Source organism: Sceloporus occidentalis, unplaced genomic scaffold (genome assembly GCF_023333645.1).
Source record: "Sceloporus occidentalis isolate IW3139 unplaced genomic scaffold, rSceOcc1.0.p SCAF_440, whole genome shotgun sequence".
Taxonomy (NCBI): Eukaryota; Metazoa; Chordata; class Lepidosauria; order Squamata; family Phrynosomatidae; genus Sceloporus; species Sceloporus occidentalis.
The window spans coordinates 1-20,000 of NW_028317420.1; the positions used below are offsets into that span (position 1 = coordinate 1).

Consider the following 20,000-nt stretch of genomic DNA (forward strand, 5'->3'; position numbering starts at 1 on the left):
GAACTTTAGCAACAGAAGCCATAAAGAGGCAGAAAAGCAAGCGACGAGGATGGGGATTCGAACCCACGCGTGCAGAGCACAATGGATTAGCAGTCCATCGCCTTAACCACTCGGCCACCTCGTTAAGATGAATGCACTGCTGTTGGCTCACTCTTTGTCCATGTGAACTTACATTACATCTAGGACTAACTAATTGATCTCCCAACCACCGCTTCCATCATTTTCTGTCGGACCACTGGAATCCTATGGATTTCCAAGTCTCGTGTTACAGCTGCATTGGTGGTTCAGTGGTAGAATTCTCGCCTCCCACGCGGGAGACCCGGGGTTCGATTCCTGGCCAGTTGCAAGCTTCTTTTTCAGAGCATTGGTAAGTCAGGTCTCCGGAAAAGCGAGGTGCGTTTTACCCATTCTGAAGGAAATTCTTCTTTGCTATGTTGCAATGCATTACGTATGAAGAGCTTAAACAACAGAACCCTGGAAGAATTTGCCTTGTTAGCGCAGTAGGTAGCGTATCAGTCTCATAATCTGAATGTCGTGAGTACGATCCTCACACAGGGCACGCATTTTTTTTAACAGCTACACGTATAATCAACTCACTTATTGATTCCCCATCAACCGCTTGTCGTGTTTTCAAGCTCGGTGTCGCAAATGCATTGGTGGTTCAGTGGAAGAACTGTGAGCCTATGCGAACTATACTATTGCAAGACTAGAAAGGTGGGCCTTGTATTTAAAGACATTTTAAAACCTCAAGAGCGTCTGACCTCGTGGCGGCAACGGTAGGCGCGTCTGACTCCAGATCAGAAGGTTGCGTGTTCAAATCACGTCGGGGTCATTTGCGTTTTTTTTGTATGAAAACTAGAGACATTACCTTAGTATTGAAGGGGTCATCTCGTGAAACAGTAAGTGCTTTCAATGAAGAAAAAGACAAAGATAAGCATCTTATTGTATAAAGTGGTGATACTGGAGCAGGAATAACATCTGAGGCATAGGGGAGTGATGTTGGGCCACCCCTCTCAGCTGCTAATGTCCTCTTGTCTGATCACCACCTACCCTTTTGACCTATCCCCTTAGCAATCTTTTAACCTCTCTTTTTCCATTGGTGTGCTCCTATCGCCCCTTCAAAGATGTCCTCTTGTCTCCCATTATAAAAAGCATATATATTATATTATAGTATATATCTATATACCGTTGTTGTGGTCTTTGTTCATGTATCACCAATTCACTCAGTGCTGTCTCACAGTAAGGGTGATGACAAAACTACAACTGTCAGGCAATCGACATACCCAAACACTACATAAAGCGGGCTCTGCTCCAAAGACATCCCGATGTAACTGCTGTCCTCCCTTCCCTCTCTGGACTGGGAAGCTGTCAAGAATACTTCTTTAATAACGCTTCCCCGGGTTAGTTTACATTTTTCATCAGGCAGGGGGAGTGATGTTTGCCCCCACCCCAACCACTGCCTATTAACACGAGAGAGACCTTCATGTAAGCTCCATCCAGGGAGGTTCCCCCAGAAATGCATTATCTGGAATGTGACAAGAACTTTAGCAACAGAAGCCATAAAGAGCAGAAAAGCAAGCGACGAGGATGGGATTCGAACCCACGCGTGCAGAGCACACTGGATTAGCAGTCCATCGCCTTAACCACTCGGGCCACACTCGTCAAGATGAATGCTCACTGCTGTTGGCTCACTCTTTGTCCATGTGAACTTACATTACATCTAGGACTAAACTAATTGATGCTCCCAACCACCGCTTCCATCATTTTCTGTCGGACCACTGGAATCCCTATGGATTTCCAAGTCTCGTGTTACAGCTGCATTGGTGGTTTCAGTGGTAGAATTCTCGCCTCCCACGCGGGAGACCCGGGTTCGATTCCTGGCCAGTGCAAGCTTCTTTTTCAGAGCATTGGTAAGTCAGGTCTCCGGAAAAGCGAGGTGCGTTTTACCCATTCTGAAGGAAATTCTTCTTTGCTATGTTGCAATGCATTACGTATGAAGAGCTTAAACAAACAGAAGCCTGGAAGAATTTGCCTTGTTAGCGCAGTAGGTAGCGTATCAATCTCATAGTCTGAAGGTCGTGAGTTCGATCCTCACACAGGGCACGCATTTTTTTTACAGCTACACGTATAATCAACTCACTTATTGATTCCCCATCAACCGCTTGTCGTGTTTTCAAGCTCGGTGTCGCAAATGCATTGGTGGTTCAGTGGAAAGAACTGTGAGCCTATGCGAACTATACTATTGCAAGACTAGAAAGGTGGGCCTTGTATTTAAAGACATTTAAAACCTCACGAGCATCTGACCTCATGGCGCGACGGTAGCATGGCTGACTCCAAATCAGAAGGGTTGCGTGTTCAAATCACGTCGGGGTCATTTGCGTTTTTTTGTATGAAAACTAGAGACATTACCTTAGTATTGAAGGGGTCATCTCGTGAAACAGTAATGCTTTCAATGAAGAAAAAAGAGAAAAGACAAAGATAAGCATTTTATTGTATAAAGGTGGTGATACTGGAGCAGGAATAGCATCTGAGCATAGGGGAGTGATGTTGGGCCACCCCTCTCAGCTGCTAATGTCCTCTTGTCTGATCACCACCTACCCTTTTGACCCTATCCCCTTAGCAATCTTTTAACCTCTCTTTTTCCATTGGTGTGCTCCTATCGCCCCTTCAAAGATGTCCTCTTGTCTCCCATTATAAAAAGCATATATATTATATTATAGTATATATCTATATACCTTTGTTTGTGGTCTTTTTTCATGGTATCACCAATTCACTCAGTGCTTCTCACAGTAAGGGTGATGACAAAACTACAACTGTCAGGCAATCGACATACCCAAACACTACATAAAGCGGGCTCTGCTCCAAAGACATCCCGATGTAACTGCTGTCCTCCCTTCCCTCTCTGGACTGGGAAGCTGTCAAGAATACTCTTTAATAACGCTTCCCCGGGTTTAGTTTACATTTTCATCAGGCAGGGGAGCGATGTTTGCCCCCACCCCAACCACTGCCTATTAACACAGATAGACCTTCATGTAGCCCATCCAGGGAGGTTCCCCAGAAATGCATTATCTGGAATGTGACAAGAACTTTAGCAACAGAAGCCATAAAGAGCAGAAAAGCAAGCGACGAGGAATGGGATTCGAACCACGCGTGCATGAGCACAATGGATTAGCAGTCCATCGCCTTAACCACTCGGCCACCTCGTCAAGATGAATGCACTGCTGTTGGCTCACTCTTTGTCCATGTGAACTTACATTACATCTAGGACTAACTAATTGATCTCCCAACCACCGCTTCCATCATTTTCTGTCGGACCACTGGAATCCCATATGGATTTCCAAGTCTCGTGTTACGGCTGCATTGGTGGTTCAGTGGTAGAATTCTCGCCTCCCACGCGGGAGACCCGGGGTTCGATTCTGGCCAGGCAAGCTTCTTTTCAGAGCATTGGTAAGTCAGGTCCTCCGGAAAAGCGAGGTGCGTTTTACCCCATTCTGAAGGAAATTCTTCTTTGCTATGTTGCAATGCATTACGTATGAAGAGCTTAAACAACAGAACCCTGGAAGAATTTGCCTTGTTAGGCGCAGTAGGTAGCGTATCAGTCTCATAATCTGAATGTCGTGAGTACGATCCTCACACAGGGCACGCATTTTTTTAACAGCTACACGTATAATCAACTCACTTATTGATTCCCCATCAACCGCTTGTCGTGTTTTCAAGCTCGGTGTCGCAAATGCATTGGTGGTTCAGTGGAAGAACTGTGAGCCTATGCGAACTATACTATTGCAAGACTAGAAAGGTGGGCCTTGTATTTAAAGACATTTTAAAACCTCAAGAGCGTCTGACCTCGTGGCGCAACGGTAGCGCGTCTGACTCCAGATCAGAAGGTTGCGTGTTCAAATCACGTCGGGGTCATTTGCGTTTTTTTTGTATGAAAACTAGAGACATTACCTTAGTATGAAGGGGTCATCTCGTGAAACAGTAATGCTTTCAATGAAGAAAAAAGACAAAGATAAGCATCTTATTGTATAAAGTGGTGATACTGGAGCAGGAATAACATCTGAGCATAGGGGAGTGATGTTGGGGCCACCCCTCTCAGCTGCTAATGGTCCTCTTGTCTGATCACCACCTACCCTTTTGACCCTATCCCTTAGCAATCTTTTAACCTCTCTTTTCCATTGGTGTGCTCCTATCGCCCCTTCAAAGATGTCCTCTTGTCTCCCAGTTATAAAAAGCATATATATTATATTATAGTATATATCTATATACCGTTGTTGTGGTCTTTTTTCATGTATCACCAATTCACTCAGTGCTTCTCACAGTAAGGGTGATGAACAAAACTACAACTGTCAGACAATCGACAAACCCAAACACTAGATAAAGCGGGCTCTGCTCAAAAGACATCCCGATGTAACTGCTGGTCCTCCCTTCCCTCCCCTCTCTGGACTGGGAAGCTGTCAAGAATACTCTTTAAATAACGCTTCCCCGGGTTAGTTTACATTTTCATTAGGCAGGGGAGTGATGTTTGCCCCAACCCCAACCCCAACCCCAACCCCAACCCCAACCCCTGCCTATTAACACAGAGAGACCTTCATGTAGCCCATCCAGGGAGGTTCCCCAGAAATGCATTATCTGGAAAGTGACAAGTAAGTGGTGATACTGGAGCAGGAATAACATCTGAGCATAGGGGAGTGATGTTGGGCCACCCCTCTCAGCTGCTAATGTCCTCTTGTCTGATCACCACCTACCCTTTTGACCCTATCCCACTTAGCAATCTTTTAACCTCTCTTTTTCCATTGTGTGCTCCTATCGCCCCTTCAAAGATGTCCTCTTGTCTCCCATTATAAAAAGCATATATATTATATTATAGTATATATCTATATACCGTTGTTGTGGTCTTTTTTCATGTATCACACTCAGTGCTTCTCACAGTAAGGGTGATGACAAAACTACAACTGTCAGGCAATCGACATACCCAAACACTACATAAAGCGGGCTCTGCTCCAAAGACATCCCGATGTAACTGCTGTCCTCCCTTCCCTCTCTGGACTGGGAAGCTGTCAAGAATACTCTTTAATAACGCTTCCCCCGGGTTAGTTTACATTTTCATCAGGCAGGGGAGTGATGTTTGCCCCCAACCCCAACCACTGCCTATTAACACAGAGAGACCTTCATGTAGCCCATCCAGGGAGGTTCCCCAGAAATGCATTATCTGGAATGTGACAAGAACTTTAGCAACAGAAGCCATAAAGAGCAGAAAAGCAAGCGACGAGGATGGGATTCGAACCCACGCGTGCAGAGCACAATGGATTAGCAGTCCATCGCCTTAACCCACTCGGCCACCTCGTCAAGATGAATGCACTGCTGTTGGCTCACTCTTTGTCCATGTGAACTTACATTACATCTAGGACTAACTAATTGATCTCCCAACCACCGCTTCCATCATTTTCTGTCGGACCACTGGAATCCCTATGGATTTCCAAGTCTCGTGTTACAGCTGCATTGGTGGTTCAGTGGTAGAATTCTCGCCTCCCACGCGGGAGACCCGGGTTCGATTCCTGGCCAGTGCAAGCTTCTTTTTCAGAGCATTGGTAAGTCAGGTCTCCCGGAAAAGCGAGGTGCGTTTTACCCATTCTGAAGGAAATTCTTCTTTGCTATGTTGCAATGCATTACGTATGAAGAGCTTAAACAACAGAACCCTGGAAGAATTTGCCTTGTTAGCGCAGTAGGTAGCGTTATCAGTCTCATAATCTGAATGTCGTGAGTACGATCCTCACACAGGGCACGCATTTTTTTTAACAGCTACACGTATAATCAACTCACTTATTGATTCCCCATCAACCCGCTTGTCCGTGTTTTCAAGCTCGGTGTCGCAAATGCATTGGTGGTTCAGTGGAAGAACTGTGAGCCTATGCGAACTATACTATTGCAAGACTAGAAAGGTGGGCCTTGTATTTAAAGACATTTTAAAACCTCAAGAGCGTCTGACCTCGTGGCGCAACGGTAGCGCGTCTGACTCCAGATCAGAAGGTTGCGTGTTCAAAATCACGTCGGGGTCATTTGCGTTTTTTTTGTATGAAAACTAGAGACATTACCTTAGTATTGAAGGGGTCATCTCGTGAAACAGTAATGCTTTCAATGAAGAAAAAAGACAAAGATAAGCATCTTATTGTATAAAGTGGTGATACTGGAGCAGGAATAACATCTGAGCATAGGGGGAGTGATGTTGGGCCACCCCTCTCAGCTGCTAATGTCCTCTTGTCTGATCACCACCTACCCTTTTGACCCTATCCCCTTAGCAATCTTTTAACCTCTCTTTTTCCATTGGTGTGCTCCTATCGCCCCTTCAAAGATGTCCTCTTGTCTCCCATTATAAAAAGCATATATATTATATTATAGTATATATCTATATACCGTTGTTGTGGTCTTTTTTCATGTATCACCAATTCACTCAGTGCTTCTCACAGTAAGGGTGATGACAAAACTACAACTGTCAGACAATCGACAAACCCAAACACTAGATAAAGCGGGCTCTGCTCAAAAGACATCCCGATGTAACTGCTGTCCTCCCTTCCCTCCCCTCTCTGGACTGGGAAGCTGTCAAGAATACTCTTTAATAACGCTTCCCCGGGTTAGTTTACATTTTCATTAGGCAGGGGAGTGATGTTTGCCCCAACCCCAACCCCAACCCCAACCCCAACCCCTGCCTATTAACACAGAGAGACCTTCATGTAGCCCATCCAGGGAGGTTCCCCAGAAATGCATTATCTGGAAAGTGACAAGTAAAGTGGTGATACTGGAGCAGGAATAACATCTGAGCATAGGGGAGTGATGTTGGGCCACCCCTCTCAGCTGCTAATGTCCTCTTGTCTGATCACCACCTACCCTTTTGACCCTATCCCCTTAGCAATCTTTTAACCTCTCTTTTTCCATTGGTGTGCTCCTATCGCCCCTTCAAAGATGTCCTCTTGTCTCCCATTATAAAAAGCATATATATTATATTATAGTATATATCTATATACCGTTGTTGTGGTCTTTTTTCATGTATCACCAATTCACTCAGTGCTTCTCACAGTAAGGGTGATGACAAAACTACAACTGTCAGGCAATCGACATACCCAAACACTACATAAAGCGGGCTCTGCTCCAAAGACATCCCGATGTAACTGCTGTCCTCCCTTCCCTCTCTGGACTGGGAAGCTGTCAAGAATACTCTTTAATAACGCTTCCCCGGGTTAGTTTACATTTTCATCAGGCAGGGGAGTGATGTTTGCCCCCACCCCAACCACTGCCTATTAACACAGAGAGACCTTCATGTAGCCCATCCAGGGAGGTTCCCCAGAAATGCATTATCTGGAATGTGACAAGAACTTTAGCAACAGAAGCCATAAAGAGCAGAAAAGCAAGCGACGAGGATGGGATTCGAACCCACGCGTGCAGAGCACAATGGATTAGCAGTCCATCGCCTTAACCACTCGGCCACCTCGTCAAGATGAATGCACTGCTGTTGGCTCACTCTTTGTCCATGTGAACTTACATTACATCTAGGACTAACTAATTGATCTCCCAACCACCGCTTCCATCATTTTCTGTCGGACCACTGGAATCCCTATGGATTTCCAAGTCTTGTGTTACAGCTGCATTGGTGGTTCAGTGGTAGAATTCTCGCCTCCCACGTGGGAGACCCGGGTTCGATTCCTGGCCAGTGCAAGCTTCTTTTTCAGAGCATTGGTAAGTCAGGTCTCCGGAAAAGCGAGGTGCGTTTTACCCATTCTGAAGGAAATTCTTCTTTGCTATGTTGCAATGCATTACGTATGAAGAGCTTAAACAACAGAAGCCTGGAAGAATTTGCCTTGTTAGCGCAGTAGGTAGCGTATCAGTCTCATAATCTGAAGGTCGTGAGTTCGATCCTCACACAGGGCACGCATTTTTTTTTACAGCTACACGTATAATCAACTCACTTATTGATTCCCCATCAACCGCTTGTCGTGTTTTCAAGCTCGGTGTCGCAAATGCATTGGTGGTTCAGTGGAAGAACTGTGAGCCTATGCGAACTATACTATTGCAAGACTAGAAAGGTGGGCCTTGTATTTAAAGACATTTTAAAACCTCACGAGCATCTGACCTCATGGCGCAACGGTAGCACGGCTGACTCCAAATCAGAAGGTTGCGTGTTCAAATCACGTCGGGGTCATTTGCGTTTTTTTGTATGAAAACTAGAGACATTACCTTAGTATTGAAGGGGTCATCTCGTGAAACAGTAATGCTTTCAATGAAGAAAAAAGAGAAAAGACAAAGATAAGCATTTTATTGTATAAAGTGGTGATACTGGAGCAGGAATAACATCTGAGCATAGGGGAGTGATGTTGGGCCACCCCTCTCAGCTGCTAATGTCCTCTTGTCTGATCACCACCTACCCTTTTGACCCTATCCCCTTAGCAATCTTTTAACCTCTCTTTTTCCATTGGTGTGCTCCTATCGCCCCTTCAAAGATGTCCTCTTGTCTCCCATTATAAAAAGCATATATATTATATTATAGTATATATCTATATACCTTTGTTGTGGTCTTTTTTCATGTATCACCAATTCACTCAGTGCTTCTCACAGTAAGGGTGATGACAAAACTACAACTGTCAGGCAATCGACATACCCAAACACTACATAAAGCGGGCTCTGCTCCAAAGACATCCCGATGTAACTGCTGTCCTCCCTTCCCTCTCTGGACTGGGAAGCTGTCAAGAATACTCTTTAATAACGCTTCCCCGGGTTAGTTTACATTTTCATCAGGCAGGGGAGTGATGTTTGCCCCCACCCCAACCACTGCCTATTAACACAGAGAGACCTTCATGTAGCCCATCCAGGGAGGTTCCCCAGAAATGCATTATCTGGAATGTGACAAGAACTTTAGCAACAGAAGCCATAAAGAGCAGAAAAGCAAGCGACGAGGATGGGATTCGAACCCACGCGTGCAGAGCACAATGGATTAGCAGTCCATCGCCTTAACCACTCGGCCACCTCGTCAAGATGAATGCACTGCTGTTGGCTCACTCTTTGTCCATGTGAACTTACATTACATCTAGGACTAACTAATTGATCTCCCAACCACCGCTTCCATCATTTTCTGTCGGACCACTGGAATCCCTATGGATTTCCAAGTCTCGTGTTACAGCTGCATTGGTGGTTCAGTGGTAGAATTCTCGCCTCCCACGCGGGAGACCCGGGTTCGATTCCTGGCCAGTGCAAGCTTCTTTTTCAGAGCATTGGTAAGTCAGGTCTCCGGAAAAGCGAGGTGCGTTTTACCCATTCTGAAGGAAATTCTTCTTTGCTATGTTGCAATGCATTACGTATGAAGAGCTTAAACAACAGAAGCCTGGAAGAATTTGCCTTGTTAGCGCAGTAGGTAGCGTATCAATCTCATAATCTGAAGGTCGTGAGTTCGATCCTCACACAGGGCACGCATTTTTTTTTACAGCTACACGTATAATCAACTCACTTATTGATTCCCCATCAACCGCTTGTCGTGTTTTCAAGCTCGGTGTCGCAAATGCATTGGTGGTTCAGTGGAAGAACTGTGAGCCTATGCGAACTATACTATTGCAAGACTAGAAAGGTGGGCCTTGTATTTAAAGACATTTTAAAACCTCACGAGCATCTGACCTCATGGCGCAACGGTAGCATGGCTGACTCCAAATCAGAAGGTTGCGTGTTCAAATCACGTCGGGGTCATTTGCGTTTTTTTGTATGAAAACTAGAGACATTACCTTAGTATTGAAGGGGTCATCTCGTGAAACAGTAATGCTTTCAATGAAGAAAAAAGAGAAAAGACAAAGATAAGCATTTTATTGTATAAAGTGGTGATACTGGAGCAGGAATAACATCTGAGCATAGGGGAGTGATGTTGGGCCACCCCTCTCAGCTGCTAATGTCCTCTTGTCTGATCACCACCTACCCTTTTGACCCTATCCCCTTAGCAATCTTTTAACCTCTCTTTTTCCATTGGTGTGCTCCTATCGCCCCTTCAAAGATGTCCTCTTGTCTCCCATTATAAAAAGCATATATATTATATTATAGTATATATCTATATACCTTTGTTGTGGTCTTTTTTCATGTATCACCAATTCACTCAGTGCTTCTCACAGTAAGGGTGATGACAAAACTACAACTGTCAGGCAATCGACATACCCAAACACTACATAAAGCGGGCTCTGCTCCAAAGACATCCCGATGTAACTGCTGTCCTCCCTTCCCTCTCTGGACTGGGAAGCTGTCAAGAATACTCTTTAATAACGCTTCCCCGGGTTAGTTTACATTTTCATCAGGCAGGGGAGCGATGTTTGCCCCCACCCCAACCACTGCCTATTAACACAGAGAGACCTTCATGTAGCCCATCCAGGGAGGTTCCCCAGAAATGCATTATCTGGAATGTGACAAGAACTTTAGCAACAGAAGCCATAAAGAGCAGAAAAGCAAGCGACGAGGATGGGATTCGAACCCACGCGTGCAGAGCACAATGGATTAGCAGTCCATCGCCTTAACCACTCGGCCACCTCGTCAAGATGAATGCACTGCTGTTGGCTCACTCTTTGTCCATGTGAACTTACATTACATCTAGGACTAACTAATTGATCTCCCAACCACCGCTTCCATCATTTTCTGTCGGACCACTGGAATCCCTATGGATTTCCAAGTCTCGTGTTACGGCTGCATTGGTGGTTCAGTGGTAGAATTCTCGCCTCCCACGCGGGAGACCCGGGTTCGATTCCTGGCCAGTGCAAGCTTCTTTTTCAGAGCATTGGTAAGTCAGGTCTCCGGAAAAGCGAGGTGCGTTTTACCCATTCTGAAGGAAATTCTTCTTTGCTATGTTGCAATGCATTACGTATGAAGAGCTTAAACAACAGAACCCTGGAAGAATTTGCCTTGTTAGCGCAGTAGGTAGCGTATCAGTCTCATAATCTGAATGTCGTGAGTACGATCCTCACACAGGGCACGCATTTTTTTTAACAGCTACACGTATAATCAACTCACTTATTGATTCCCCATCAACCGCTTGTCGTGTTTTCAAGCTCGGTGTCGCAAATGCATTGGTGGTTCAGTGGAAGAACTGTGAGCCTATGCGAACTATACTATTGCAAGACTAGAAAGGTGGGCCTTGTATTTAAAGACATTTTAAAACCTCAAGAGCGTCTGACCTCGTGGCGCAACGGTAGCGCGTCTGACTCCAGATCAGAAGGTTGCGTGTTCAAATCACGTCGGGGTCATTTGCGTTTTTTTTGTATGAAAACTAGAGACATTACCTTAGTATTGAAGGGGTCATCTCGTGAAACAGTAATGCTTTCAATGAAGAAAAAAGACAAAGATAAGCATCTTATTGTATAAAGTGGTGATACTGGAGCAGGAATAACATCTGAGCATAGGGGAGTGATGTTGGGCCACCCCTCTCAGCTGCTAATGTCCTCTTGTCTGATCACCACCTACCCTTTTGACCCTATCCCCTTAGCAATCTTTTAACCTCTCTTTTTCCATTGGTGTGCTCCTATCGCCCCTTCAAAGATGTCCTCTTGTCTCCCATTATAAAAAGCATATATATTATATTATAGTATATATCTATATACCGTTGTTGTGGTCTTTTTTCATGTATCACCAATTCACTCAGTGCTTCTCACAGTAAGGGTGATGACAAAACTACAACTGTCAGACAATCGACAAACCCAAACACTAGATAAAGCGGGCTCTGCTCAAAAGACATCCCGATGTAACTGCTGTCCTCCCTTCCCTCCCCTCTCTGGACTGGGAAGCTGTCAAGAATACTCTTTAATAACGCTTCCCCGGGTTAGTTTACATTTTCATTAGGCAGGGGAGTGATGTTTGCCCCAACCCCAACCCCAACCCCAACCCCAACCCCAACCCCTGCCTATTAACACAGAGAGACCTTCATGTAGCCCATCCAGGGAGGTTCCCCAGAAATGCATTATCTGGAAAGTGACAAGTAAAGTGGTGATACTGGAGCAGGAATAACATCTGAGCATAGGGGAGTGATGTTGGGCCACCCCTCTCAGCTGCTAATGTCCTCTTGTCTGATCACCACCTACCCTTTTGACCCTATCCCCTTAGCAATCTTTTAACCTCTCTTTTTCCATTGGTGTGCTCCTATCGCCCCTTCAAAGATGTCCTCTTGTCTCCCATTATAAAAAGCATATATATTATATTATAGTATATATCTATATACCGTTGTTGTGGTCTTTTTTCATGTATCACCAATTCACTCAGTGCTTCTCACAGTAAGGGTGATGACAAAACTACAACTGTCAGGCAATCGACATACCCAAACACTACATAAAGCGGGCTCTGCTCCAAAGACATCCCGATGTAACTGCTGTCCTCCCTTCCCTCTCTGGACTGGGAAGCTGTCAAGAATACTCTTTAATAACGCTTCCCCGGGTTAGTTTACATTTTCATCAGGCAGGGGAGTGATGTTTGCCCCCACCCCAACCACTGCCTATTAACACAGAGAGACCTTCATGTAGCCCATCCAGGGAGGTTCCCCAGAAATGCATTATCTGGAATGTGACAAGAACTTTAGCAACAGAAGCCATAAAGAGCAGAAAAGCAAGCGACGAGGATGGGATTCGAACCCACGCGTGCAGAGCACAATGGATTAGCAGTCCATCGCCTTAACCACTCGGCCACCTCGTCAAGATGAATGCACTGCTGTTGGCTCACTCTTTGTCCATGTGAACTTACATTACATCTAGGACTAACTAATTGATCTCCCAACCACCGCTTCCATCATTTTCTGTCGGACCACTGGAATCCCTATGGATTTCCAAGTCTCGTGTTACAGCTGCATTGGTGGTTCAGTGGTAGAATTCTCGCCTCCCACGCGGGAGACCCGGGTTCGATTCCTGGCCAGTGCAAGCTTCTTTTTCAGAGCATTGGTAAGTCAGGTCTCCGGAAAAGCGAGGTGCGTTTTACCCATTCTGAAGGAAATTCTTCTTTGCTATGTTGCAATGCATTACGTATGAAGAGCTTAAACAACAGAACCCTGGAAGAATTTGCCTTGTTAGCGCAGTAGGTAGCGTATCAGTCTCATAATCTGAATGTCGTGAGTACGATCCTCACACAGGGCACGCATTTTTTTTAACAGCTACACGTATAATCAACTCACTTATTGATTCCCCATCAACCGCTTGTCGTGTTTTCAAGCTCGGTGTCGCAAATGCATTGGTGGTTCAGTGGAAGAACTGTGAGCCTATGCGAACTATACTATTGCAAGACTAGAAAGGTGGGCCTTGTATTTAAAGACATTTTAAAACCTCAAGAGCGTCTGACCTCGTGGCGCAACGGTAGCGCGTCTGACTCCAGATCAGAAGGTTGCGTGTTCAAATCACGTCGGGGTCATTTGCGTTTTTTTTGTATGAAAACTAGAGACATTACCTTAGTATTGAAGGGGTCATCTCGTGAAACAGTAATGCTTTCAATGAAGAAAAAAGACAAAGATAAGCATCTTATTGTATAAAGTGGTGATACTGGAGCAGGAATAACATCTGAGCATAGGGGAGTGATGTTGGGCCACCCCTCTCAGCTGCTAATGTCCTCTTGTCTGATCACCACCTACCCTTTTGACCCTATCCCCTTAGCAATCTTTTAACCTCTCTTTTTCCATTGGTGTGCTCCTATCGCCCCTTCAAAGATGTCCTCTTGTCTCCCATTATAAAAAGCATATATATTATATTATAGTATATATCTATATACCGTTGTTGTGGTCTTTTTTCATGTATCACCAATTCACTCAGTGCTTCTCACAGTAAGGGTGATGACAAAACTACAACTGTCAGACAATCGACAAACCCAAACACTAGATAAAGCGGGCTCTGCTCAAAAGACATCCCGATGTAACTGCTGTCCTCCCTTCCCTCCCCTCTCTGGACTGGGAAGCTGTCAAGAATACTCTTTAATAACGCTTCCCCGGGTTAGTTTACATTTTCATTAGGCAGGGGAGTGATGTTTGCCCCAACCCCAACCCCAACCCCAACCCCAACCCCTGCCTATTAACACAGAGAGACCTTCATGTAGCCCATCCAGGGAGGTTCCCCAGAAATGCATTATCTGGAAAGTGACAAGTAAAGTGGTGATACTGGAGCAGGAATAACATCTGAGCATAGGGGAGTGATGTTGGGCCACCCCTCTCAGCTGCTAATGTCCTCTTGTCTGATCACCACCTACCCTTTTGACCCTATCCCCTTAGCAATCTTTTAACCTCTCTTTTTCCATTGGTGTGCTCCTATCGCCCCTTCAAAGATGTCCTCTTGTCTCCCATTATAAAAAGCATATATATTATATTATAGTATATATCTATATACCGTTGTTGTGGTCTTTTTTCATGTATCACCAATTCACTCAGTGCTTCTCACAGTAAGGGTGATGACAAAACTACAACTGTCAGGCAATCGACATACCCAAACACTACATAAAGCGGGCTCTGCTCCAAAGACATCCCGATGTAACTGCTGTCCTCCCTTCCCTCTCTGGACTGGGAAGCTGTCAAGAATACTCTTTAATAACGCTTCCCCGGGTTAGTTTACATTTTCATCAGGCAGGGGAGTGATGTTTGCCCCCACCCCAACCACTGCCTATTAACACAGAGAGACCTTCATGTAGCCCATCCAGGGAGGTTCCCCAGAAATGCATTATCTGGAATGTGACAAGAACTTTAGCAACAGAAGCCATAAAGAGCAGAAAAGCAAGCGACGAGGATGGGATTCGAACCCACGCGTGCAGAGCACAATGGATTAGCAGTCCATCGCCTTAACCACTCGGCCACCTCGTCAAGATGAATGCACTGCTGTTGGCTCACTCTTTGTCCATGTGAACTTACATTACATCTAGGACTAACTAATTGATCTCCCAACCACCGCTTCCATCATTTTCTGTCGGACCACTGGAATCCCTATGGATTTCCAAGTCTTGTGTTACAGCTGCATTGGTGGTTCAGTGGTAGAATTCTCGCCTCCCACGTGGGAGACCCGGGTTCGATTCCTGGCCAGTGCAAGCTTCTTTTTCAGAGCATTGGTAAGTCAGGTCTCCGGAAAAGCGAGGTGCGTTTTACCCATTCTGAAGGAAATTCTTCTTTGCTATGTTGCAATGCATTACGTATGAAGAGCTTAAACAACAGAAGCCTGGAAGAATTTGCCTTGTTAGCGCAGTAGGTAGCGTATCAGTCTCATAATCTGAAGGTCGTGAGTTCGATCCTCACACAGGGCACGCATTTTTTTTTACAGCTACACGTATAATCAACTCACTTATTGATTCCCCATCAACCGCTTGTCGTGTTTTCAAGCTCGGTGTCGCAAATGCATTGGTGGTTCAGTGGAAGAACTGTGAGCCTATGCGAACTATACTATTGCAAGACTAGAAAGGTGGGCCTTGTATTTAAAGACATTTTAAAACCTCACGAGCATCTGACCTCATGGCGCAACGGTAGCACGGCTGACTCCAAATCAGAAGGTTGCGTGTTCAAATCACGTCGGGGTCATTTGCGTTTTTTTGTATGAAAACTAGAGACATTACCTTAGTATTGAAGGGGTCATCTCGTGAAACAGTAATGCTTTCAATGAAGAAAAAAGAGAAAAGACAAAGATAAGCATTTTATTGTATAAAGTGGTGATACTGGAGCAGGAATAACATCTGAGCATAGGGGAGTGATGTTGGGCCACCCCTCTCAGCTGCTAATGTCCTCTTGTCTGATCACCACCTACCCTTTTGACCCTATCCCCTTAGCAATCTTTTAACCTCTCTTTTTCCATTGGTGTGCTCCTATCGCCCCTTCAAAGATGTCCTCTTGTCTCCCATTATAAAAAGCATATATATTATATTATAGTATATATCTATATACCTTTGTTGTGGTCTTTTTTCATGTATCACCAATTCACTCAGTGCTTCTCACAGTAAGGGTGATGACAAAACTACAACTGTCAGGCAATCGACATACCCAAACACTACATAAAGCGGGCTCTGCTCCAAAGACATCCCGATGTAACTGCTGTCCTCCCTTCCCTCTCTGGACTGGGAAGCTGTCAAGAATACTCTTTAATAACGCTTCCCCGGGTTAGTTTACATTTTCATCAGGCAGGGGAGTGATGTTTGCCCCCACCCCAACCACTGCCTATTAACACAGAGAGACCTTCATGTAGCCCATCCAGGGAGGTTCCCCAGAAATGCATTATCTGGAATGTGACAAGAACTTTAGCAACAGAAGCCATAAAGAGCAGAAAAGCAAGCGACGAGGATGGGATTCGAACCCACGCGTGCAGAGCACAATGGATTAGCAGTCCATCGCCTTAACCACTCGGCCACCTCGTCAAGATGAATGCACTGCTGTTGGCTCACTCTTTGTCCATGTGAACTTACATTACATCTAGGACTAACTAATTGATCTCCCAACCACCGCTTCCATCATTTTCTGTCGGACCACTGGAATCCCTATGGATTTCCAAGTCTCGTGTTACAGCTGCATTGGTGGTTCAGTGGTAGAATTCTCGCCTCCCACGCGGGAGACCCGGGTTCGATTCCTGGCCAGTGCAAGCTTCTTTTTCAGAGCATTGGTAAGTCAGGTCTCCGGAAAAGCGAGGTGCGTTTTACCCATTCTGAAGGAAATTCTTCTTTGCTATGTTGCAATGCATTACGTATGAAGAGCTTAAACAACAGAAGCCTGGAAGAATTTGCCTTGTTAGCGCAGTAGGTAGCGTATCAGTCTCATAATCTGAAGGTCGTGAGTTCGATCCTCACACAGGGCACGCATTTTTTTTTACAGCTACACGTATAATCAACTCACTTATTGATTCCCCATCAACCGCTTGTCGTGTTTTCAAGCTCGGTGTCGCAAATGCATTGGTGGTTCAGTGGAAGAACTGTGAGCCTATGCGAACTATACTATTGCAAGACTAGAAAGGTGGGCCTTGTATTTAAAGACATTTTAAAACCTCACGAGCATCTGACCTCATGGCGCAACGGTAGCACGGCTGACTCCAAATCAGAAGGTTGCGTGTTCAAATCACGTCGGGGTCATTTGCGTTTTTTTGTATGAAAACTAGAGACATTACCTTAGTATTGAAGGGGTCATCTCGTGAAACAGTAATGCTTTCAATGAAGAAAAAAGAGAAAAGACAAAGATAAGCATTTTATTGTATAAAGTGGTGATACTGGAGCAGGAATAACATCTGAGCATAGGGGAGTGATGTTGGGCCACCCCTCTCAGCTGCTAATGTCCTCTTGTCTGATCACCACCTACCCTTTTGACCCTATCCCCTTAGCAATCTTTTAACCTCTCTTTTTCCATTGGTGTGCTCCTATCGCCCCTTCAAAGATGTCCTCTTGTCTCCCATTATAAAAAGCATATATATTATATTATAGTATATATCTATATACCTTTGTTGTGGTCTTTTTTCATGTATCACCAATTCACTCAGTGCTTCTCACAGTAAGGGTGATGACAAAACTACAACTGTCAGGCAATCGACATACCCAAACACTACATAAAGCGGGCTCTGCTCCAAAGACATCCCGATGTAACTGCTGTCCTCCCTTCCCTCTCTGGACTGGGAAGCTGTCAAGAATACTCTTTAATAACGCTTCCCCGGGTTAGTTTACATTTTCATCAGGCAGGGGAGTGATGTTTGCCCCCACCCCAACCACTGCCTATTAACACAGAGAGACCTTCATGTAGCCCATCCAGGGAGGTTCCCCAGAAATGCATTATCTGGAATGTGACAAGAACTTTAGCAACAGAAGCCATAAAGAGCAGAAAAGCAAGCGACGAGGATGGGATTCGAACCCACGCGTGCAGAGCACAATGGATTAGCAGTCCATCGCCTTAACCACTCGGCCACCTCGTCAAGATGAATGCACTGCTGTTGGCTCACTCTTTGTCCATGTGAACTTACATTACATCTAGGACTAACTAATTGATCTCCCAACCACCGCTTCCATCATTTTCTGTCGGACCACTGGAATCCCTATGGATTTCCAAGTCTCGTGTTACAGCTGCATTGGTGGTTCAGTGGTAGAATTCTCGCCTCCCACGCGGGAGACCCGGGTTCGATTCCTGGCCAGTGCAAGCTTCTTTTTCAGAGCATTGGTAAGTCAGGTCTCCGGAAAAGCGAGGTGCGTTTTACCCATTCTGAAGGAAATTCTTCTTTGCTATGTTGCAATGCATTACGTATGAAGAGCTTAAACAACAGAACCCTGGAAGAATTTGCCTTGTTAGCGCAGTAGGTAGCGTATCAGTCTCATAATCTGAATGTCGTGAGTACGATCCTCACACAGGGCACGCATTTTTTTTAACAGCTACACGTATAATCAACTCACTTATTGATTCCCCATCAACCGCTTGTCGTGTTTTCAAGCTCGGTGTCGCAAATGCATTGGTGGTTCAGTGGAAGAACTGTGAGCCTATGCGAACTATACTATTGCAAGACTAGAAAGGTGGGCCTTGTATTTAAAGACATTTTAAAACCTCAAGAGCGTCTGACCTCGTGGCGCAACGGTAGCGCGTCTGACTCCAGATCAGAAGGTTGCGTGTTCAAATCACGTCGGGGTCATTTGTGTTTTTTTTGTATGAAAACTAGAGACATTACCTTAGTATTGAAGGGGTCATCTCGTGAAACAGTAATGCTTTCAATGAAGAAAAAAGACAAAGATAAGCATCTTATTGTATAAAGTGGTGATACTGGAGCAGGAATAACATCTGAGCATAGGGGAGTGATGTTGGGCCACCCCTCTCAGCTGCTAATGTCCTCTTGTCTGATCACCACCTACCCTTTTGACCCTATCCCCTTAGCAATCTTTTAACCTCTCTTTTTCCATTGGTGTGCTCCTATCGCCCCTTCAAAGATGTCCTCTTGTCTCCCATTATAAAAAGCATATATATTATATTATAGTATATATCTATATACCGTTGTTGTGGTCTTTTTTCATGTATCACCAATTCACTCAGTGCTTCTCACAGTAAGGGTGATGACAAAACTACAACTGTCAGACAATCGACAAACCCAAACACTAGATAAAGCGGGCTCTGCTCAAAAGACATCCCGATGTAACTGCTGTCCTCCCTTCCCTCCCCTCTCTGGACTGGGAAGCTGTCAAGAATACTCTTTAATAACGCTTCCCCGGGTTAGTTTACATTTTCATTAGGCAGGGGAGTGATGTTTGCCCCAACCCCAACCCCAACCCCAACCCCAACCCCAACCCCTGCCTATTAACACAGAGAGACCTTCATGTAGCCCATCCAGGGAGGTTCCCCAGAAATGCATTATCTGGAAAGTGACAAGTAAAGTGGTGATACTGGAGCAGGAATAACATCTGAGCATAGGGGAGTGATGTTGGGCCACCCCTCTCAGCTGCTAATGTCCTCTTGTCTGATCACCACCTACCCTTTTGACCCTATCCCCTTAGCAATCTTTTAACCTCTCTTTTTCCATTGGTGTGCTCCTATCGCCCCTTCAAAGATGTCCTCTTGTCTCCCATTATAAAAAGCATATATATTATATTATAGTATATATCTATATACCGTTGTTGTGGTCTTTTTTCATGTATCACCAATTCACTCAGTGCTTCTCACAGTAAGGGTGATGACAAAACTACAACTGTCAGGCAATCGACATACCCAAACACTACATAAAGCGGGCTCTGCTCCAAAGACATCCCGATGTAACTGCTGTCCTCCCTTCCCTCTCTGGACTGGGAAGCTGTCAAGAATACTCTTTAATAACGCTTCCCCGGGTTAGTTTACATTTTCATCAGGCAGGGGAGTGATGTTTGCCCCCACCCCAACCACTGCCTATTAACACAGAGAGACCTTCATGTAGCCCATCCAGGGAGGTTCCCCAGAAATGCATTATCTGGAATGTGACAAGAACTTTAGCAACAGAAGCCATAAAGAGCAGAAAAGCAAGCGACGAGGATGGGATTCGAACCCACGCGTGCAGAGCACAATGGATTAGCAGTCC

At 45.1% G+C, this 20,000-nt stretch overlaps 32 non-coding genes across 32 annotated transcripts in view; 20 read left to right on the forward strand and 12 right to left on the reverse strand.

Moving 5' to 3' along the window:
- Positions 1–41: 41 nt before the first annotated feature.
- On the reverse strand, positions 42–124 carry TRNAS-GCU (transfer RNA serine (anticodon GCU)). The gene has a single exon. It is a non-coding gene; the product is annotated as a tRNA-Ser (tRNA).
- Positions 125–273: 149 nt separating this feature from the next.
- Positions 274–346, forward strand: TRNAG-CCC (transfer RNA glycine (anticodon CCC)). The gene has a single exon. It is a non-coding gene; the product is annotated as a tRNA-Gly (tRNA).
- Positions 347–758: 412 nt separating this feature from the next.
- On the forward strand, positions 759–832 carry TRNAW-CCA (transfer RNA tryptophan (anticodon CCA)). The gene has a single exon. It is a non-coding gene; the product is annotated as a tRNA-Trp (tRNA).
- Positions 833–1,579: 747 nt separating this feature from the next.
- Positions 1,580–1,663, reverse strand: TRNAS-GCU (transfer RNA serine (anticodon GCU)). Its single transcript has one exon. It is a non-coding gene; the product is annotated as a tRNA-Ser (tRNA).
- Positions 1,664–1,817: 154 nt separating this feature from the next.
- On the forward strand, positions 1,818–1,889 carry TRNAG-CCC (transfer RNA glycine (anticodon CCC)). Its single transcript has one exon. It is a non-coding gene; the product is annotated as a tRNA-Gly (tRNA).
- Positions 1,890–3,123: 1,234 nt separating this feature from the next.
- TRNAS-GCU (transfer RNA serine (anticodon GCU)) lies at positions 3,124–3,206 on the reverse strand. Its single transcript has one exon. It is a non-coding gene; the product is annotated as a tRNA-Ser (tRNA).
- A 634-nt stretch (positions 3,207–3,840) lies between these two features.
- Positions 3,841–3,912, forward strand: TRNAW-CCA (transfer RNA tryptophan (anticodon CCA)). Its single transcript has one exon. It is a non-coding gene; the product is annotated as a tRNA-Trp (tRNA).
- Positions 3,913–5,263: 1,351 nt separating this feature from the next.
- On the reverse strand, positions 5,264–5,346 carry TRNAS-GCU (transfer RNA serine (anticodon GCU)). Its single transcript has one exon. It is a non-coding gene; the product is annotated as a tRNA-Ser (tRNA).
- Positions 5,347–5,496: 150 nt separating this feature from the next.
- On the forward strand, positions 5,497–5,567 carry TRNAG-CCC (transfer RNA glycine (anticodon CCC)). The gene has a single exon. It is a non-coding gene; the product is annotated as a tRNA-Gly (tRNA).
- Positions 5,568–5,983: 416 nt separating this feature from the next.
- Positions 5,984–6,056, forward strand: TRNAW-CCA (transfer RNA tryptophan (anticodon CCA)). The gene has a single exon. It is a non-coding gene; the product is annotated as a tRNA-Trp (tRNA).
- Positions 6,057–7,404: 1,348 nt separating this feature from the next.
- On the reverse strand, positions 7,405–7,486 carry TRNAS-GCU (transfer RNA serine (anticodon GCU)). Its single transcript has one exon. It is a non-coding gene; the product is annotated as a tRNA-Ser (tRNA).
- A 150-nt stretch (positions 7,487–7,636) lies between these two features.
- On the forward strand, positions 7,637–7,707 carry TRNAG-CCC (transfer RNA glycine (anticodon CCC)). Its single transcript has one exon. It is a non-coding gene; the product is annotated as a tRNA-Gly (tRNA).
- A 140-nt stretch (positions 7,708–7,847) lies between these two features.
- TRNAM-CAU (transfer RNA methionine (anticodon CAU)) lies at positions 7,848–7,920 on the forward strand. Its single transcript has one exon. It is a non-coding gene; the product is annotated as a tRNA-Met (tRNA).
- Positions 7,921–8,936: 1,016 nt separating this feature from the next.
- Positions 8,937–9,018, reverse strand: TRNAS-GCU (transfer RNA serine (anticodon GCU)). Its single transcript has one exon. It is a non-coding gene; the product is annotated as a tRNA-Ser (tRNA).
- A 150-nt stretch (positions 9,019–9,168) lies between these two features.
- TRNAG-CCC (transfer RNA glycine (anticodon CCC)) lies at positions 9,169–9,239 on the forward strand. Its single transcript has one exon. It is a non-coding gene; the product is annotated as a tRNA-Gly (tRNA).
- Positions 9,240–9,379: 140 nt separating this feature from the next.
- TRNAM-CAU (transfer RNA methionine (anticodon CAU)) lies at positions 9,380–9,452 on the forward strand. Its single transcript has one exon. It is a non-coding gene; the product is annotated as a tRNA-Met (tRNA).
- Positions 9,453–10,468: 1,016 nt separating this feature from the next.
- TRNAS-GCU (transfer RNA serine (anticodon GCU)) lies at positions 10,469–10,550 on the reverse strand. The gene has a single exon. It is a non-coding gene; the product is annotated as a tRNA-Ser (tRNA).
- Positions 10,551–10,700: 150 nt separating this feature from the next.
- TRNAG-CCC (transfer RNA glycine (anticodon CCC)) lies at positions 10,701–10,771 on the forward strand. Its single transcript has one exon. It is a non-coding gene; the product is annotated as a tRNA-Gly (tRNA).
- Positions 10,772–11,183: 412 nt separating this feature from the next.
- TRNAW-CCA (transfer RNA tryptophan (anticodon CCA)) lies at positions 11,184–11,255 on the forward strand. The gene has a single exon. It is a non-coding gene; the product is annotated as a tRNA-Trp (tRNA).
- Positions 11,256–12,608: 1,353 nt separating this feature from the next.
- Positions 12,609–12,690, reverse strand: TRNAS-GCU (transfer RNA serine (anticodon GCU)). Its single transcript has one exon. It is a non-coding gene; the product is annotated as a tRNA-Ser (tRNA).
- Positions 12,691–12,840: 150 nt separating this feature from the next.
- TRNAG-CCC (transfer RNA glycine (anticodon CCC)) lies at positions 12,841–12,911 on the forward strand. The gene has a single exon. It is a non-coding gene; the product is annotated as a tRNA-Gly (tRNA).
- A 412-nt stretch (positions 12,912–13,323) lies between these two features.
- On the forward strand, positions 13,324–13,395 carry TRNAW-CCA (transfer RNA tryptophan (anticodon CCA)). The gene has a single exon. It is a non-coding gene; the product is annotated as a tRNA-Trp (tRNA).
- Positions 13,396–14,742: 1,347 nt separating this feature from the next.
- Positions 14,743–14,824, reverse strand: TRNAS-GCU (transfer RNA serine (anticodon GCU)). Its single transcript has one exon. It is a non-coding gene; the product is annotated as a tRNA-Ser (tRNA).
- A 150-nt stretch (positions 14,825–14,974) lies between these two features.
- Positions 14,975–15,045, forward strand: TRNAG-CCC (transfer RNA glycine (anticodon CCC)). The gene has a single exon. It is a non-coding gene; the product is annotated as a tRNA-Gly (tRNA).
- A 140-nt stretch (positions 15,046–15,185) lies between these two features.
- Positions 15,186–15,258, forward strand: TRNAM-CAU (transfer RNA methionine (anticodon CAU)). The gene has a single exon. It is a non-coding gene; the product is annotated as a tRNA-Met (tRNA).
- A 1,016-nt stretch (positions 15,259–16,274) lies between these two features.
- TRNAS-GCU (transfer RNA serine (anticodon GCU)) lies at positions 16,275–16,356 on the reverse strand. Its single transcript has one exon. It is a non-coding gene; the product is annotated as a tRNA-Ser (tRNA).
- A 150-nt stretch (positions 16,357–16,506) lies between these two features.
- Positions 16,507–16,577, forward strand: TRNAG-CCC (transfer RNA glycine (anticodon CCC)). The gene has a single exon. It is a non-coding gene; the product is annotated as a tRNA-Gly (tRNA).
- A 140-nt stretch (positions 16,578–16,717) lies between these two features.
- TRNAM-CAU (transfer RNA methionine (anticodon CAU)) lies at positions 16,718–16,790 on the forward strand. Its single transcript has one exon. It is a non-coding gene; the product is annotated as a tRNA-Met (tRNA).
- Positions 16,791–17,806: 1,016 nt separating this feature from the next.
- TRNAS-GCU (transfer RNA serine (anticodon GCU)) lies at positions 17,807–17,888 on the reverse strand. The gene has a single exon. It is a non-coding gene; the product is annotated as a tRNA-Ser (tRNA).
- A 150-nt stretch (positions 17,889–18,038) lies between these two features.
- On the forward strand, positions 18,039–18,109 carry TRNAG-CCC (transfer RNA glycine (anticodon CCC)). The gene has a single exon. It is a non-coding gene; the product is annotated as a tRNA-Gly (tRNA).
- A 412-nt stretch (positions 18,110–18,521) lies between these two features.
- Positions 18,522–18,593, forward strand: TRNAW-CCA (transfer RNA tryptophan (anticodon CCA)). Its single transcript has one exon. It is a non-coding gene; the product is annotated as a tRNA-Trp (tRNA).
- Positions 18,594–19,946: 1,353 nt separating this feature from the next.
- The window catches only part of TRNAS-GCU (transfer RNA serine (anticodon GCU)), an 82-nt gene continuing 28 nt past the window's right edge, over positions 19,947–20,000 (reverse strand). The window contains exon 1 of the tRNA in view: positions 19,947–20,000. This exon is cut by the window's right edge and continues 28 nt beyond it. This is a non-coding gene — a tRNA (tRNA-Ser).